We start from the raw sequence: 15,305 nt of genomic DNA, 5'->3' as shown, positions 1-15,305 counted from the left end.
AGATGTAATAAATTATGAATAAAAAATAAGAAAACAAAAATAAAGTTCCTTGCATAAATATTTAGTTTAAAAAACCTCTAATGGCAGTTGTAAAGTACATAATAGACGAGGTAAATGTCAAATAGCCTTCGTCACCACACAAAAATACCTAGAATCCAAAAAGGTAAAAGTTTATAAGGTCTACCATCCAGTCAAAAATGTCCAGGCATGTATAAGGGCAAGAAAATATTACTCATAATAAGGAGTAAAATCAATCCATCAAAATGGACCCAGAAATGACACAGATTTTATACATAACAGAAAAATACACTAAACCAGTTATAACTTTGCCACATACATTTTAAAAAGTAAAATAGAAACAAGGAATATATTTTTAAAAACTGGATTTCTACAGACAAAAAATACAGAGTCAAAGAAAAAAAAATACGCTGGATGAGATCAATGAATGTCTAGACAAATGAAAAGAAATACCTGTGAACTTGAAGGCATAGCCATAGAAATTATCCAAAACATGAAACACAGATTAATAATAATAATAATAACAATAACAATAACAACAATAATCATAATTAAATAAAGGATTAGAAAATCAGTGAAGTGTTACCCAGCCAAATTACACACAATTTGAAGCCCTTAGGAGGACTGGGAGCAGAAAATTATTTGAAGAAGTGATTGCTAAAAATTTTCCAAACTGGATGAAAAGTATAAGCCTACAAATTCGAGAAGTTCTGCAAGCATTAAGCAACAAAAACATTACAAAAAATACCAGGGCATATCTTAATCAAATTGCTCAAAATTGATAATACAGGGAAATTCTTAGAAGCAGTCAAAGAAAAAAAGACATTCCATACAGAGCAAGAGAAAACAAGGATTGCAGCAGATTTCTCCACTGAAACAGTAGCATGGTGCAGTCGGAAGACATTGCAGGAACGTGTTTAATGTGCTGAATGGAAGGCTCTGTCAACCTAGAACTCAACTTAGCAGTCATCATTGTAAAGCCAGGGTGACATAAAGACTTTTTCAGACATATGGTGTAGAATGATTTTATCATCAGCAGACCCACGCTATTGGAAATATTAAAAGAACTCCTCCATGTAGAAGAAAAATTACATTAGAGGAAACGTGGATATAGGTAAAGCAATGAAAAGCTCTGGAAATGAAAACTATATGAGTAAATGTATAAAATCATTTCTTATCATTTAAATTTATTTTAAAGATAATTGCTCAAATAAAATAATTAGTGTGAGGTTGTTAACATATTCAAAATGAAACATATGAAAAAATAGCTCAAAGATCAGAAGAAAAGGGATAGCCTTGTAAGGTCCTGTACATATATGCAAAGTGATAATATCACTTGGACATAGACGGTGATGAGTCAAAGATGTATACAATCGATTCTAAAGAAACCACTAGACCACTCAGCAGTATATTACATCTAATAGGCCAAAAAGACATAAAATGTAATTTAAAAAAATATAAGAAATTTAATAGAGCTTAATAGAGGACCATAGAACAGATGGGGTATATAAAAAGTAGGTAGACTATAATAAACAGAACAAGATAAATATAACTAACCATATCAGGAATTACACTAAATGTAAATAGTATACATTTTCCAATTCAAACACACAGTTTGCAAAAATTAAGACCTAACTATCTGCTGCCTAAAACAAACCCATTTCAGTATAAAGACAAAAATAAGTTAAAAGCAAAAGAATTTATCGATAAGCAATTCCTTTTTATTGCCAAGTAGTATTCAATGGTATAATGTACTTACAGTGTATTCAACCATTCACTAGTTAAAGGACATCTGAATTGTCTCCAGTTTGGGGCTATTATAAATAAAGCTTCCATGAATGTTTGTTCATAGGTTTTTGTAGAAGCACAGTTTTTCACTGATACACACAACTTGGACGAATCTCTAAGCATCATGCTGTGAGAAAAAAGTCCCTAGAATTTACACAGTCTATGAGTCTATGTCTATGAAGTCATTGAAAGGACAAAATTACAGGAACAGAGAACATGTTAGTGGTTATCAGAGGTAAGGGATGGAGCAGAGGTGGGAGAGGGAGATAGGCGAGCCTTAAAGAAACAGCACAAGAGATGTTTGTGATAAAATAACATACAGTAAGTTTTAAGTTACTTTTTCTAGATTCAAAGATTCAGAGAAAAACTCCAATATTTTACTTTATTTTTTAAATTATTTATTTATTTATTTGAGAGAGAGAGAGAGAGAACAAGCTGGGGGAGGAGCAGAGGGAGAGGGAGAAGCAGACACCACACTGAGCATGCAGGGCTCAATCCCAGGATCCTGAGATCCTGACCTGAGCAGAAGGCAGACGCTTAACTAACTGAGCCACCCCAACTCCTATATTTTAATAGTGACATATCTTGCTACATATTTTTTAAGTAAAATAACACAAAATGGTCTAGTCGATAGAGACAAATTTAGAAACTCCATTTGACATTTCTTTTCTTTACCAAGGTGAGCTATATCTTCATGGTTCATTCAGTTTTTGAAACATACAGAAGAAACTACCATTCAATTAATACTGTTACTGTTTGGTCTTTTCATATAGTTATTTAACAATTTAATAATTTTCAATTTCTTTTTTTTTTTTAAGATTTTATTTATTCACCTGACAGAGATAGAGACAGCCAGTGAGAGAGGGAACACAAGCAGGGGGAGTGGGAGAGGAAGAATCAGGCCCACAGCGGAGGAACCTGATGTGGGGCGCGATCCCACAACGCCGGGATCACGCCCCAAGCCGAAGGCAGACGCTCAACCGCTGTGCCACCCAGGCACCCCAATAGTTTTCAATTTCTTAACTGAAAATACGCAAAGCTTTACTTAGGGTATCACAGACACCATCTTTTCTATCTTTCAAGCCAATTTCCTATTCCTTTTATCTACTAGCACTGGTTGTAGGAAAAAGCTAAATTCCATATTCTCACAATTTTTCCACTTTTTACCTTCTCACCTGTTTTATTATGCATGCTTTCTATCTTGCATGCGTTGCCCATCTTTATCTTAACAAACATGGCTTGTTTTTCCAGAAAGAGACTGAGAATAAACCTTCTCTAGAGATTTGTCCATTGATCTCAGTCAATAATGAGTTCTCTCCATCATTCACGGACCATATGCTGTGTATCTCAGTGTTCTGCTTGTTAGCATACTTGCCTAGAAGTCTTCTGCATACATTAAGAAGTGTCCTGCATATAAAAATGCACCTGTTAAATGAAAGGCTAAAAAACTAGTAGAGTCAAAGTGTAAGAAATTTGTAAAAAAAAATAAATAAAGTTTCTTTTCTGTGAAATCCTTGGCCTAAAAAATATATTTAGGCTCAGCAGGTTTGAAATAGAAACATTTCAAAGGATGACAACTTTGAACTAAAGTTTCTGTATATAAAAGTATTGAGTTTCCAGAGCTTTTTATTCTAGTGAGAAACTGAATGTACAAAAAAAGATCAAACATGCCTTTTTATCTGAGTTAAAAAGCAAACAATAGGAAAATTGTGACTCTGAGTTTAAACTTTTAATAATGAGAAACACTGTGCTCCGTAATAAGAGCTGAGAATTAATATGTTCCTAACCTTAATAAGTCAAAGCTGTTTTCAAAACTTAGTTTTGATGTTGACATTTCAAAACCATCCTGCTTATCAGAAGTAAACATTTATTTTTTATGAAGCAATGCTATATTAAATCAGAATGAATCAGCATCTCTTATAGTAAATATCATCTTCAGATACATTAAAATTAGAAAAGCAAAAATTATTTGCTGCTCTTCAAGAGACTGAGTTTAACATTATAAATTGGATCCAAACTTCTAAGATTAGAAGAATGAGAGAAGCTTATTTAATAAACATATTATAAAGACATTTCCAGCAGTTCTTAGTCTAGAATAATATAATTGACTTGATAACTTAGATGAAGACCTCTGAAAAATTTGTCTTAAAATCTCTCTACAGTATAGGACTGGTTACTCTGGGGGGTGCCTGGGTGGCTCAGTCGGTTAAGCATCTGCCTTCGGCTCAGGTCAAGAACCCGGGGTCCTGGGATAGAGCCCCAAGTTGGGCTCCCTGCTTAGTGGGGAGCCTGCTTCTCTCTCTCCCTCTGCTGCTCCCCCTGCTTGTGTGTTCTCTTTCACTCTGTCAAATAAATAAAATCTTAAAAAAAAAAAAAAAGACTGGTTACTCTGATTCTTTGAGGACCTAGAGATACAAATAGAAGTGCCAATTTCTTTTTTTTTTTTAAGATTTTTTATTTATTTATTCGACAGAGATAGAGACAGCCAGTGAGAGAGGGAACACAAGCAGGGGGAGTGGGAGAGGAAGAAGCAGGCTCATAGCGGAGGAGCCTGATGCGGGGCTTGATCCCGTAACACCGGGATCACGCCCTGAGCCGAAGGCAGACGCTTAACCGCTGTGCCACCCAGGTGCCCCGGAAGTGCCAATTTCTTTGATGTTTCTGCTGTAATTCATTAGTATTTGTAATTTATTGGAAATACCATTTTTCCACAGTCTTCCGAGAGGCGCTCATGCTTATTCTCTAGCATACCACAAGACTCTAGGGCACAGGTACCTGGTTTAAGAAGTCTAGTTGTCAATGGTTTGGGCTAAAAATGGGACTCCTGGCCCAGGTGTGGTCTTGGTGCAGGCATTTGGAGGTTGAGAGCCACTGTGTGGTTGGAGACGGAGTGTGCCTATAAGCAGCACTTTAGTGGTCAACACTGACAGGTGTTCAAAAGGCTCAGAAGAGACTATGAAATGATCCTATGTCAGCAAACGCAGATAAATACATGGAGAACATGTGAGTACTTCTTACCAGAGTCCCAGTGCTCTGTTCTAGTAAATTATCTAAAGCATAATTAAAGGTAATCTATTTATCTAGAATGATCTAAAAGAGCCAAACTGTATTTCTGCCCTTGGGGATAATAGTCAGAAACTTTCTCCACAGACAGTAAGTGTGAGTATTGCACTTGCTGCTAACTGCTTAAAGACCTAGAAATTAACATATATAGGCTCTAGAAGAGTATGATAGAAGAGAAGCCATATTTAAATTGCATTTAAGAGTGAAGAGCTATATATGCACATAATTATGTAATCACTCCATGGGGGTTTACATTCATAGAAAAAGTTCTCTTAGAGTGACCAGAAATGGTTATAATGGGATTGTAAATCATAAACTGGGAAAGTACCCAATTTTGATTTCTATCCCTAAAGTTTTACTCTTTTCCAATGGCAATATAACCTTTTCTAAAATGTATTTTTTGTAGGAAAACATTTTTACTAAGTACATCCTTTTGCATGAGTTTTACTCTTTGGTAGCTAGAAATGAGGTAAATAGTTTTAGTAATTCTACTCTCAGAATTTTGATAATGAAAAATTCCTCAAACTTGATGAAATTCCACCAAAATTCTATTAGGATTTAGAAACAAAGTCACAAAGAATTGAAGAAAGTCTCTGAGAAGAAAAAGCAAAGAGGAGATGGTCCTGAGCAGAAGCTGGCACTGGAAATCTGGTGGTCTGAGGGGCATTGCGAGAATGCTTGCTACCTGGAGTCATGGCTAACCGCCACATGTAGAAGGGTCATGATCCTAAACCTGGTAAGTAAGGTAGGGAAGGAAAATGGAGACTCTGAGACAGTCTTGGGAAATCATAAAGATAATTAATAAGTAAAACAATGTGCTAGGAGAGAAAAAAAGTTTGTATAAGAATGTTACAAGGCCATATGTGGCTATTCCTTTGATATGGTGCATAACATGAACCACAAGATTTATTCTTATCCTAGCAAATTCTCCTGCAAGAAAAGGCCCTCAATAGATAGGAAATTCAAGATATTCTGTTGCTGTCTGTCTGTCTCTGTCTCTTCCTGACTCTTTTTTTCTCTTTCCCTCCCTCTCACTCACACTCACACTCACACACACACACACACACACACACACACAATTAGAAAACAAATAAACAAAAGTCACCATGAGTCAGGATCACCAGAAATAATGCTGAGGAGACTTAAACTATTGCTATGCCAGAATTTTCAGATACAGATGCAGAAAATCAAATAATATGTCTATAAATAAAAGGGGAAATTAAATGTGTGAACACTGAAAAAGAATTTATTACATAAACTAATATTAGAATTTTTAAATATTAAAAACCAAAGAAAGCTGAATAAAAAGTGTTATAGCTTATAAAGCATGAATGAAAAAAATAGATGAGAAGATATTTCAAATACAAATAAATACAAAATATAAAATGTTAAGATACATGCAGTATAAAACAGAATAAAACAATTTCTAATATATATTTGATGTGATATATAAATGATAATTTCTTTTATTGTGCTTACATACTTTTCATCAATCTGAAATGCTGTAAAAATTGAGAAGGATTAAAATCTCAGTAAGAAAGTGAAACATTTAAAAAAACTATTTTAAGAAATATAAGATGATATCTTTGTGACTTCTGATACGAGGCAGAAATATCCCCAATTAAAAATGGAAATATTGCTTGTTTGACTACATTAAAATATAATACATGTATAACAGAAAAATGCAAAAAAATGAGGTTAAATGAAAAATGCAAATATATGACATTAAGACACAAAGAAAACATGAAGAACTAATGTAAAGAATATATTTTTTGAATGTTGTAAATCAAATGTAGGACTAACTCACCAAAGAGGCCAATATTTCTAGCCAATAATTACGTGAACATACGCACCATCAGATAAGTAATTCAGCAAATGTATAGTAGAATAGTGCTTGTGAGGTTGGCTACCAAGACTGATAAAGCTAAATGTTTTTGACGCCATAAAGTAAAACAGTCTAAAGCTCTGCTGATGGTAATATAAACATACACAATTATGGGAAGAATTTTGGTAATAGCCAACAAAATTAACAGGTCACATAGACTAGAAATTTCACTTCTAGATTTGTACATCGTGATCAAAGACACCTCAACACAGACATGCAAGAAAACATATAGAGGAATATTTGTCAAAATTTTGAAAAATTTTGTATGTTTAGAATTTTCCAGCTAGAGCTTAGATAATTAAATTGAGATACAGACACACAAACAAAATGATTAGAATAGATATCACATTTCAACAATTAAAAATCTGATCTGCACGCTTAGGTTCATTTTATTATGATTCCTGACAATTTTTCAAAAAGAAATTCCATATACCATTGTAGATGCTAATGAATATGGTAAAAGAATGGACAAGAAATGCATGGACAAGAAATGCGCATCAACATCAAGATAGTGATTCATTTTGACAGAAGTGGGAGGGAAGGGAATGCAATGGTAGATGGTGATGTCGTCACTGTGTCTGTAAAGTTCTGTTTCCTTAATAACAAAAACTGAAGGTAGAGATGGAAAACTGGATTTGTTAATTAGGGTTGATAGAGGCATACGTTTCTCCAAGATATTGGAGATTAAGACTTCATATGTATCTTTTCTGGGGAGACACAATTCAATCCATAACACATATATAATATGCCAAACTAAAAATGATGAATCACTCATATTAGAGTAGAACTTAGGAGCCACACAAGAGTTCTTGAATCCTCCCAAATTTGCTCAGCCTAGTGGAAAGACACTTCCCATTTCTGAGGAAATATCTGCTTCTCTCTGCATGGCTTTGGCTTTACATGCAGGGATTTCCCCATGCAAACAAAAATTTTGTTCAATATTTTACCTTTATTTTTCACAATTTTGTTTTTTACGTTTAGTCCATGATCCATTTTAAATTAATTCTTGTGGAGTGTATAAGGTCTGTGCCTGGATTATTATTATTTTTTATATTTTTCACTTATTTATTTTTCCTGCATGAGGATGTCCAGTTGTTCCAGCAAAATTAGTTAAAGAGCCTGTCTTTGCTCCATTGTGTTGCCTTTTCTCCTTTGTCAAAGATCAGTAATTCTATGTATGGAGGTCTATTTTTAGGTTTTCTATTTTTATCCATTGATTTGCCTATTGTTTCACTAATACCACATGGTTTTGATTATTATATATTTACTTATTTACTTATTTATTTAATTTTTGACAGAGAGAGGGCCTGTGAGTGGCAGGGAGGGGCAGAGGGAGAGGGAGAGAGAGAATCCCAAGCAGGCTTCACTCCCAGAGAGCAGCCCCATGAGAGATGCTGACATTGGCTGAAATCAAGAGTCCCACACTTAATCGACTGAGCCACCCAGGTGCCCCAATTTCTAGAGCTTTATGGTTGGTGTTGAAGGCGAGTAGTGCATCCTTCAACTTTAATTTTACTCTTGAATATAACGTTGACTTTCTTCTTCTTTCATATCATGGTGACTATTCTGGGTCTTTTGTCTCTCTGTATAAATTTTAAAATAAGTTTGTTAATATCCACAAAATAATTTCTGGGGATTTTTTCTGAAATCGCACTTAGCCTATAGATCAAGTGTGGAAGAACTGACATCTTGGCAATATTGAGTCTTCCTAACCACACACATAGATTCTCTCCATTGACTTAGTTCTTTGAATTTATTATCAGAGTTTTGGTCATATAAATCTTGTACATATTTTGTCTTGAACGTGTTTGTTAGATTTATATCTAAGTATTTCATTTTAGAGGGTGCCAATAGAAATTGTATGATATTTTAAAAATCAGATTCCAGCTGTTCATTGGTGGTATATATACGAAAACAATTTATTTTTTATATTAATCAGGTATCCCGCAACCTTGCTATAAGGCCTTATTAATTCCAACTTAAGTTTTGTGGCTAGTTCCTTCAGATTTTCTACATAGATGATCGTGGAATCTGCCAGAGAGACAGTTTTACATCTTCTTCCCCAATCTTTATGCTTTTTATTCCATTTTCTTACCTTGTTTGTCATCAAGGGCTTCCAGTTGATGTTAAAAAGGAATGGAGATAGGGAACATCCTTGCCTTGCACTTGATCTTAGTGGGGAACATTTCACTTTTTTGCTAGTAAGTATGATGTTAGTTGTAGTTTTTTGCTTTTGTTTTTCGAGATAGCCTTAATCAAGTTGAGTCTGTTCCCTTCTTTCACTTGTTCATGGAGATTTTTTTTATTACGAAAGAGTGCTAGATTTTTTCAAATGTTTTTTCTGCATCTATTGATATTGTCATGAAATTTTTTTTGAGTCTGTAAAGTGATGACTTACAGTAATTAATGTTCGAATGTCGAACCAGCCTTGCATAATTGGGATAAATCTCATATAGTCACGGTGTTTATTTCTTCTTATTCTTTTTTGGATTCAATTGTCTAGTATTTTGTTAAAAAGTTTTGAATCTAGGTTCATAAGAGATATTGGTCTATAATTTTTTTTTTTTTTATTCTTGTCATGTCTTTGTCTAGACTTCCTAGTAGGGCCTCATAGAATGAGGCCTCATGAACTGAGTTAGGATGTTTTCCCTCTGTTTCTGTCCTCTGAAAGAGATTGTAGAGAATTGGTATAATTTTTTCCTTAAATGTTTGAAATTCTTTTCAAACAAACCAGGGGATACATCAGGGCGTGGTGCTTTCTGTTTGAGAAAACCATTAATAATTTATTCAATTCCTTTAATAGATAAAGGCTGGCTTGTGTGGGTTTTGTGGCTATTGTTGGTTTGTTTCTACTTGTATCTCATGGTGCTCACAGAGACAGCTTGTCATCCAGGTGGTTTGAAATATTGTCCATGGGTTTTTATTCTTGCTACCTAGCTTTTATTTCTGATTTTCTGTGGAGAGTCAAGATTAGAAAATTATTACCCTATTGCCACTCTCTAAGATTTGTCCTCTCAATCATCTTCTAACTGACTGGGTAGCATTTAACTTTATGAGAACTTAAAATATTTAATTGACAACACATTTCTAAAAAAAATTTAATCTCTTGCTAGAATGTAAAGTTAACAAGAACAATATATTTTTTTCACTACTTTTCCAGCTAGGAACAGAATAGCACCTGCCATATATTTTTAAATAAATAAATAAATAAATAAATAAATAAATAAATAAATAGATAAATTCTTAGCATTATCTCCTCCAGTCCCATCCATATTGCTGCAAATGTTGTGAATCGTTCTCTTTGATGGCTGAGTAATATTCCATTGTCTATATGGACCATATCTTCTTAATCCAGTCATCTGTTGAAGGGCATCTTGGCTCCTCCCACAATTTAGCTATGTGGACAATGCTGCTATGAACATTGGGGTGCATATGGCCCTTCTCTTCACTACGTCTGTATCTTTGTGGGAGGAGATAATGCTAAGTGAAATAAGTCAAGCAGAGAAAGACAATTATTATATTGTTTCACTCATTTATGGAACATAAGAAGAAGGAAGATCAGTAGGAGAGGAAAGGGAAGCCTGAAGGGGGGGTAAACAGAAGGGGGAATGAACCATGAGAGACTATGGACTCTGGGAAACAAACCGAGGGCTTCAGAGGGGAGGAGGCTGGGGGAATGGGATAGACTGGTGATGGGTAGTAAGGAGGACACGTATTGCATGGTGCACTGGGTGTTATACGCAAATGATGAATCATGGAACATTACATCAAACACTAGGGATGTACTGTATGGTGGCTAACATAACATAATAAAAAATTATTATAAAAACATAAATTCTTAATGTCATTATTGCATATGGTGAAAAAATAATTTTTCAGTTTAACCTTAATTTTTCCTGATGTTAATTAAATTCACAGCAGAATTTCATCATAGGGAATGTAAATTTTAAGATCTTTGTTAAAAATTACTAAATTGTTTTGTGCTAATAACTAGAGAAATGAACTGAAAGAGAAAGAAGGTAACGTATGTAAAAAGCTATAAGGATCAATCAGATTGGATCAACTGGTATTTTGTACCTGGCTGATTTGGTCCAGGTCATATTAAGCCTTAAAATCAAAGCACATGCTTGTACTGGGATAGAAGGGAAAATCAGGGACATCATAAGTAGGGGGATACAGTAAAAATAATGGTATGCATTTTGTATTTATCTAATAATGTTGTGGACTAATAACAGAAATAATAGTAAATGAGCTCACTATCCTGGAATCCAGTAGCCTACACTGCATTAGGTTGAAGAAAGCTGTCATTGAATTCAAAGTGGACCTCCAGAATCTTCTTTTTCATCTAAATGATAAAACAGAAAATACTCACCTAACAATGAGGGTATTAATAACCAATTTTTTACACGCTCGGAACCAGATTCCCTGCTCAAAGTTTACTTTTTTTTTTTTAAGATTTTATTTATTTATTCGACAGAGATAGAGACAGCCAGCGAGAGAGGGAACACAAGCAGGGGGAGTGGCAGAGGAAGAAGCAGGCTCATAGCAGAGGAGCCTGATGTGGGGCTCAATCCCATAACGACAGGATCACGCCCTGAGCCGAAGGCAGACGCTTAAGTGCCGTGCCACCCAGGCGCCCCTCAAAGTTTACTTTTATTGGTACTGTAATAATATAAAATTAAATTTCTTCTTCTCTACTGCTAGAGACATTTGAATGAAATAAATATAGCTGCTTCAGCTTTCTTTTGATTTGTGTCAGCATGGTCTACCTTTCTCATTCCTTTGCCATTTTTGTTCAACTCAGTCACACTTATTAACTAGCCGTCTTTACATTTTATACATAAAGATACTTAGTTTTCTTCTTAAGGGGATGTGCCTTCCCACATCATGTTAATAATGAAAAGCCAGGTAAGATATTCAAAAAGATAAAAAAAAATTGTTATAAGATCTCCGTCTTCATCTCTATACTCTATTGTAACATCATCATTACACAGAAGTTTTGAGAACACAGGCTCAGAAGGTGCTTTTCCCAAAGCTGCTATTGATTAGACTTAGCATGACACGCTTCCCGGTCCCTTTTCTTATACTTTCATGTCTGGCAGTAAGTTGGGGAAATTCTCAGTCACTGTTGCTTAAAATATTTCTTGTGTTCTTCCCTCTTTCTTCTTCTCTTGGTGTTCCTGTTACACATATGTCTACATTTTGCCACTGTCCCAGTCTTACACACTCTCTTTCACGAAAATTTGTATTTTCTCTTTGCATGTCAGTTTAGAAATTTCTCTTGATATAAGCCCAAGCTGACTGATTCTTCCCTCAGCCCATCAAAAGCATTCTTCATTTCTATCATAGTTTTTTTTTAATTAATTAATTTATTTAATTTCTAGCACTTCCTTTAGATTCCTTCTTAGAGTTTCTGTGTTTGTGCTTGTATTGCCCATCTGTTTTTGCATGTTGTCTGCTCTTCTCCTTACAGCCCTTGGCATATTAACCACAGTTGTTCTACGTTCTAGGCTGACAATTCCAACAAATCTGGCATATGTGAGTCTGTTTCTGATGCCTGCTTTGTCTCTTTAAACTGTGTTTTCTTTTAGTATGCCTTGTAATTTTTATGGAAAGCCAGACATGATATACTGGGTAAAGGAGCTGAGTTAACAGACCTTCAGCATGAGATTTTATGTTTTATGGCAGGAGGTGCATTGTGCTTACTGTTTACGATAGCTGCTGGTGTCAGATGCTAATGCTTCCTCTGCTGTCCTTGTCTTGTTTTCCCCGTTGTATTTCGGTTTCCTCTAAGACTTCTTTTAAATAAGACCCAAGGTAAGGGATTATGTCAGCTGTATTCCTCCTGTCTGGTTCCAGCCTCTGGGCTTCTGTTTTCATGAGGTGTGGCAATCTCTTTAAGTCTGTCTGTCTCTCCATTTGGGTGGTGGGCAGTGGTTTGCCCCCTGACCTCAGTGACCTGAAGGATCTAAGAGGAGTTGTTGATTTTCACTTTGTTCAGCTTTCTTAGTGTGAGGATGGGAAAGACAACGTCAAAGCTCCTTCCATGCTGGGCTTGGGGCTGGAAGTTCAAGAAGCATTTTATGTGTCTTACTGAATAAGTTGAGGAGCAGGTTGAAACTAAATACAGTGAGTCATGTAGGCATTATGAGCTCAGTCCCCTTTGGAGTCAAGAGTTTTATTTTTTTTAAAGATTTTATTTATTCGACAGAGATAGAGACAGCCAGCGAGAGAGGGAACACAGGCAAGGGGAGTGGGAGAGGAAGAAGCAGGCTCATAGCAGAGGAGCCTGATGTGGGGCTCGATCCCATAACGCCGGAATCACGCCCTGAGCCGAAGGCAGACGCTTAACGACTGCACCACCCAGGCGCCCCTGGAGTCAAGAGTTTTAGAGAGAAACAAACAAACAAACAAACAAACAAACAAACAAACAAACATTTCAGGTCATCTGACCTAATTTCTTCACTGTAAAGATGATTAAGGTCCATGGAGATTAACTTACTAGTTCAAATAAGTCAGCACGCTTTCTGTGGCAGCATCAGGAGGTAACTTAAGTTAACCAAACCTTTGCTCATGACTTTTCAACCAGAATAGCACTTTTCAGCACAAGCTTAGGAAAGGGCTTTTTGCCCCCATAAGAAAGGTGTAGCAATAGCAATTATGTGATCAGAAAGACAAGGCTAAAAACATGAGAAGTAACTTTAGAATATGGAAGTGAGTAATCCTGAAATCTAATTACCTTTAGTATGATTTGGGGAATTAGTTTTCTTTTTATTGTCACAAGCTTGATAAGTAGTTCTTTGAATTTTACTCTATCTCAGCTCCTAAGTAACATGAAGTAATTAGATCTCAGGCTAAAAATCATTAGTGAATAGATATAATCAACAGAGCCAGATCCCTTGAGAACACATGGCTTTGGCTATAATTTGACACATAGAGCAATGTTATATTCACAACTGCAGTTTTTTACTTAAAAATAAGCCAGTTGTGTTCCACCGGTTGCCAACCAGTAGCTTTCCATAGCACCAATTTTTATCAATATGCAAATGTTCAAGCATTTAAAATCATGATCAGATTGGCCAACAAAACTAGAAACCATTTGACTAATGCTCCTTAATGTGGATAACAAACACATCAATTAGTCAGATCATAAACAATTTTAAATTCATCTGATAGCAAAGAAAACTCAGGTTGAGCTCTTCAATTGTAACAGAAACAGAGTCAATTTTGTCCTAACATCTTTAGATTTATTTTTATAGCAGTGTTTTATTCTTATGGATATTCTATAGCCTAACTTATGCTTTTCTATTATAATCTGCTTAATGCATTAACCAATTAATGCATTTACTTATGATAATTTCATGCATTTACCTACTACAGTCTTAATTCTTTTGGGACAGGAGAAATTTGCCTAACTTGACTTCACACTAGTTATTATGACTAGTGAGAAAAAACCATCTATCTGTTGTTGGTCTTTATATAAACATATCACTGGCTCAATTTGAAAAAAAAAAAAGGACTTACTATATGCATTATCTCATTTAATTATCACAAGCTTGCAAAGAACTTATTATTCTTTTTTTTTTTAAAAGATTTTATTTATTTTATTTGACAGAGATAGAGACAGCCAGCGAGAGAGGGAACACAAGCAGGGGGAGTGGGAGAGGAAGAAGCAGGCTCATAGTGGAGGAGCCTGATGTGGGGCTCAATCCCATAACACCGGGATCACGCCCTGAGCTGAAGGCAGACGCTTAACCGCTGTGCCACCCAGGCGCCCCAGAACTTATTATTCTTAAAGCCCCAATGAAGAAATTTTGATGCAATTGAATTCCTCAGGAGACAACATTTGCCAACATGCTCTATGAACATGTGAGTTTCATTCAATGGCCATCTGTTCACTTCATGTGAAAACAAGGTCTGGATGTGGAGTTCCCCTGCTTATGTTGGCTGGATGTACTGCAATCTACCATTGAACCTTGGTGCTAATATGTGAGCAGACTAGGAAGGTAAAGGCATGAAATCCCATCTTTGGAATGCCTTGGGGAACTATTATTTTGAAGAACACACTTTGAAAAATGTTCTTGTAGAGAAAAGAGCAAGGGCTTCTAAATAAGCTTTGAATTCAAATCCAATATCTAATTTGTTCTATTTTAAAAAGAGCAAATTATTTAACCCCTGCATGTATTACTATCTTCATCTGAAAAATGGGCACAATGCGATTTTTACTGAGTTGTGAGGAGTGATTATAAGAAAATACAGAAGCGGGGCGCCTGGGTGGCACAGCGGTTAAGCATCTGCCTTCGGCTCAGGGCGTGATCCCGGCGTTATGGGATCGAGCCCCGCATCAGGCTCGTCCGCTAGGAGCCTGCTTCTTCCTCTCCCACTCCCCCTGCTTGTGTTCCCTCTCTCGCTGGCTGTCTCTCTCTCTGTCGAATAAATAAATAAAATCTTTAAAAAAAAAGAAAGAAAACACAGAAGCAACAGATTACAGTGCCAGGCACATTTTAAGTTATCAACAAGTTGATGGCTGCACTTCCAGCTTCATCTATGC

The sequence above is a fragment of the Ursus maritimus genome, unplaced genomic scaffold, assembly GCF_017311325.1.
Source record: "Ursus maritimus isolate PB19 unplaced genomic scaffold, ASM1731132v1 scaffold_28, whole genome shotgun sequence".
Classification (NCBI taxonomy): domain Eukaryota; kingdom Metazoa; phylum Chordata; class Mammalia; order Carnivora; family Ursidae; genus Ursus; species Ursus maritimus.
This window is presented reverse-complemented; position numbering follows the sequence as displayed.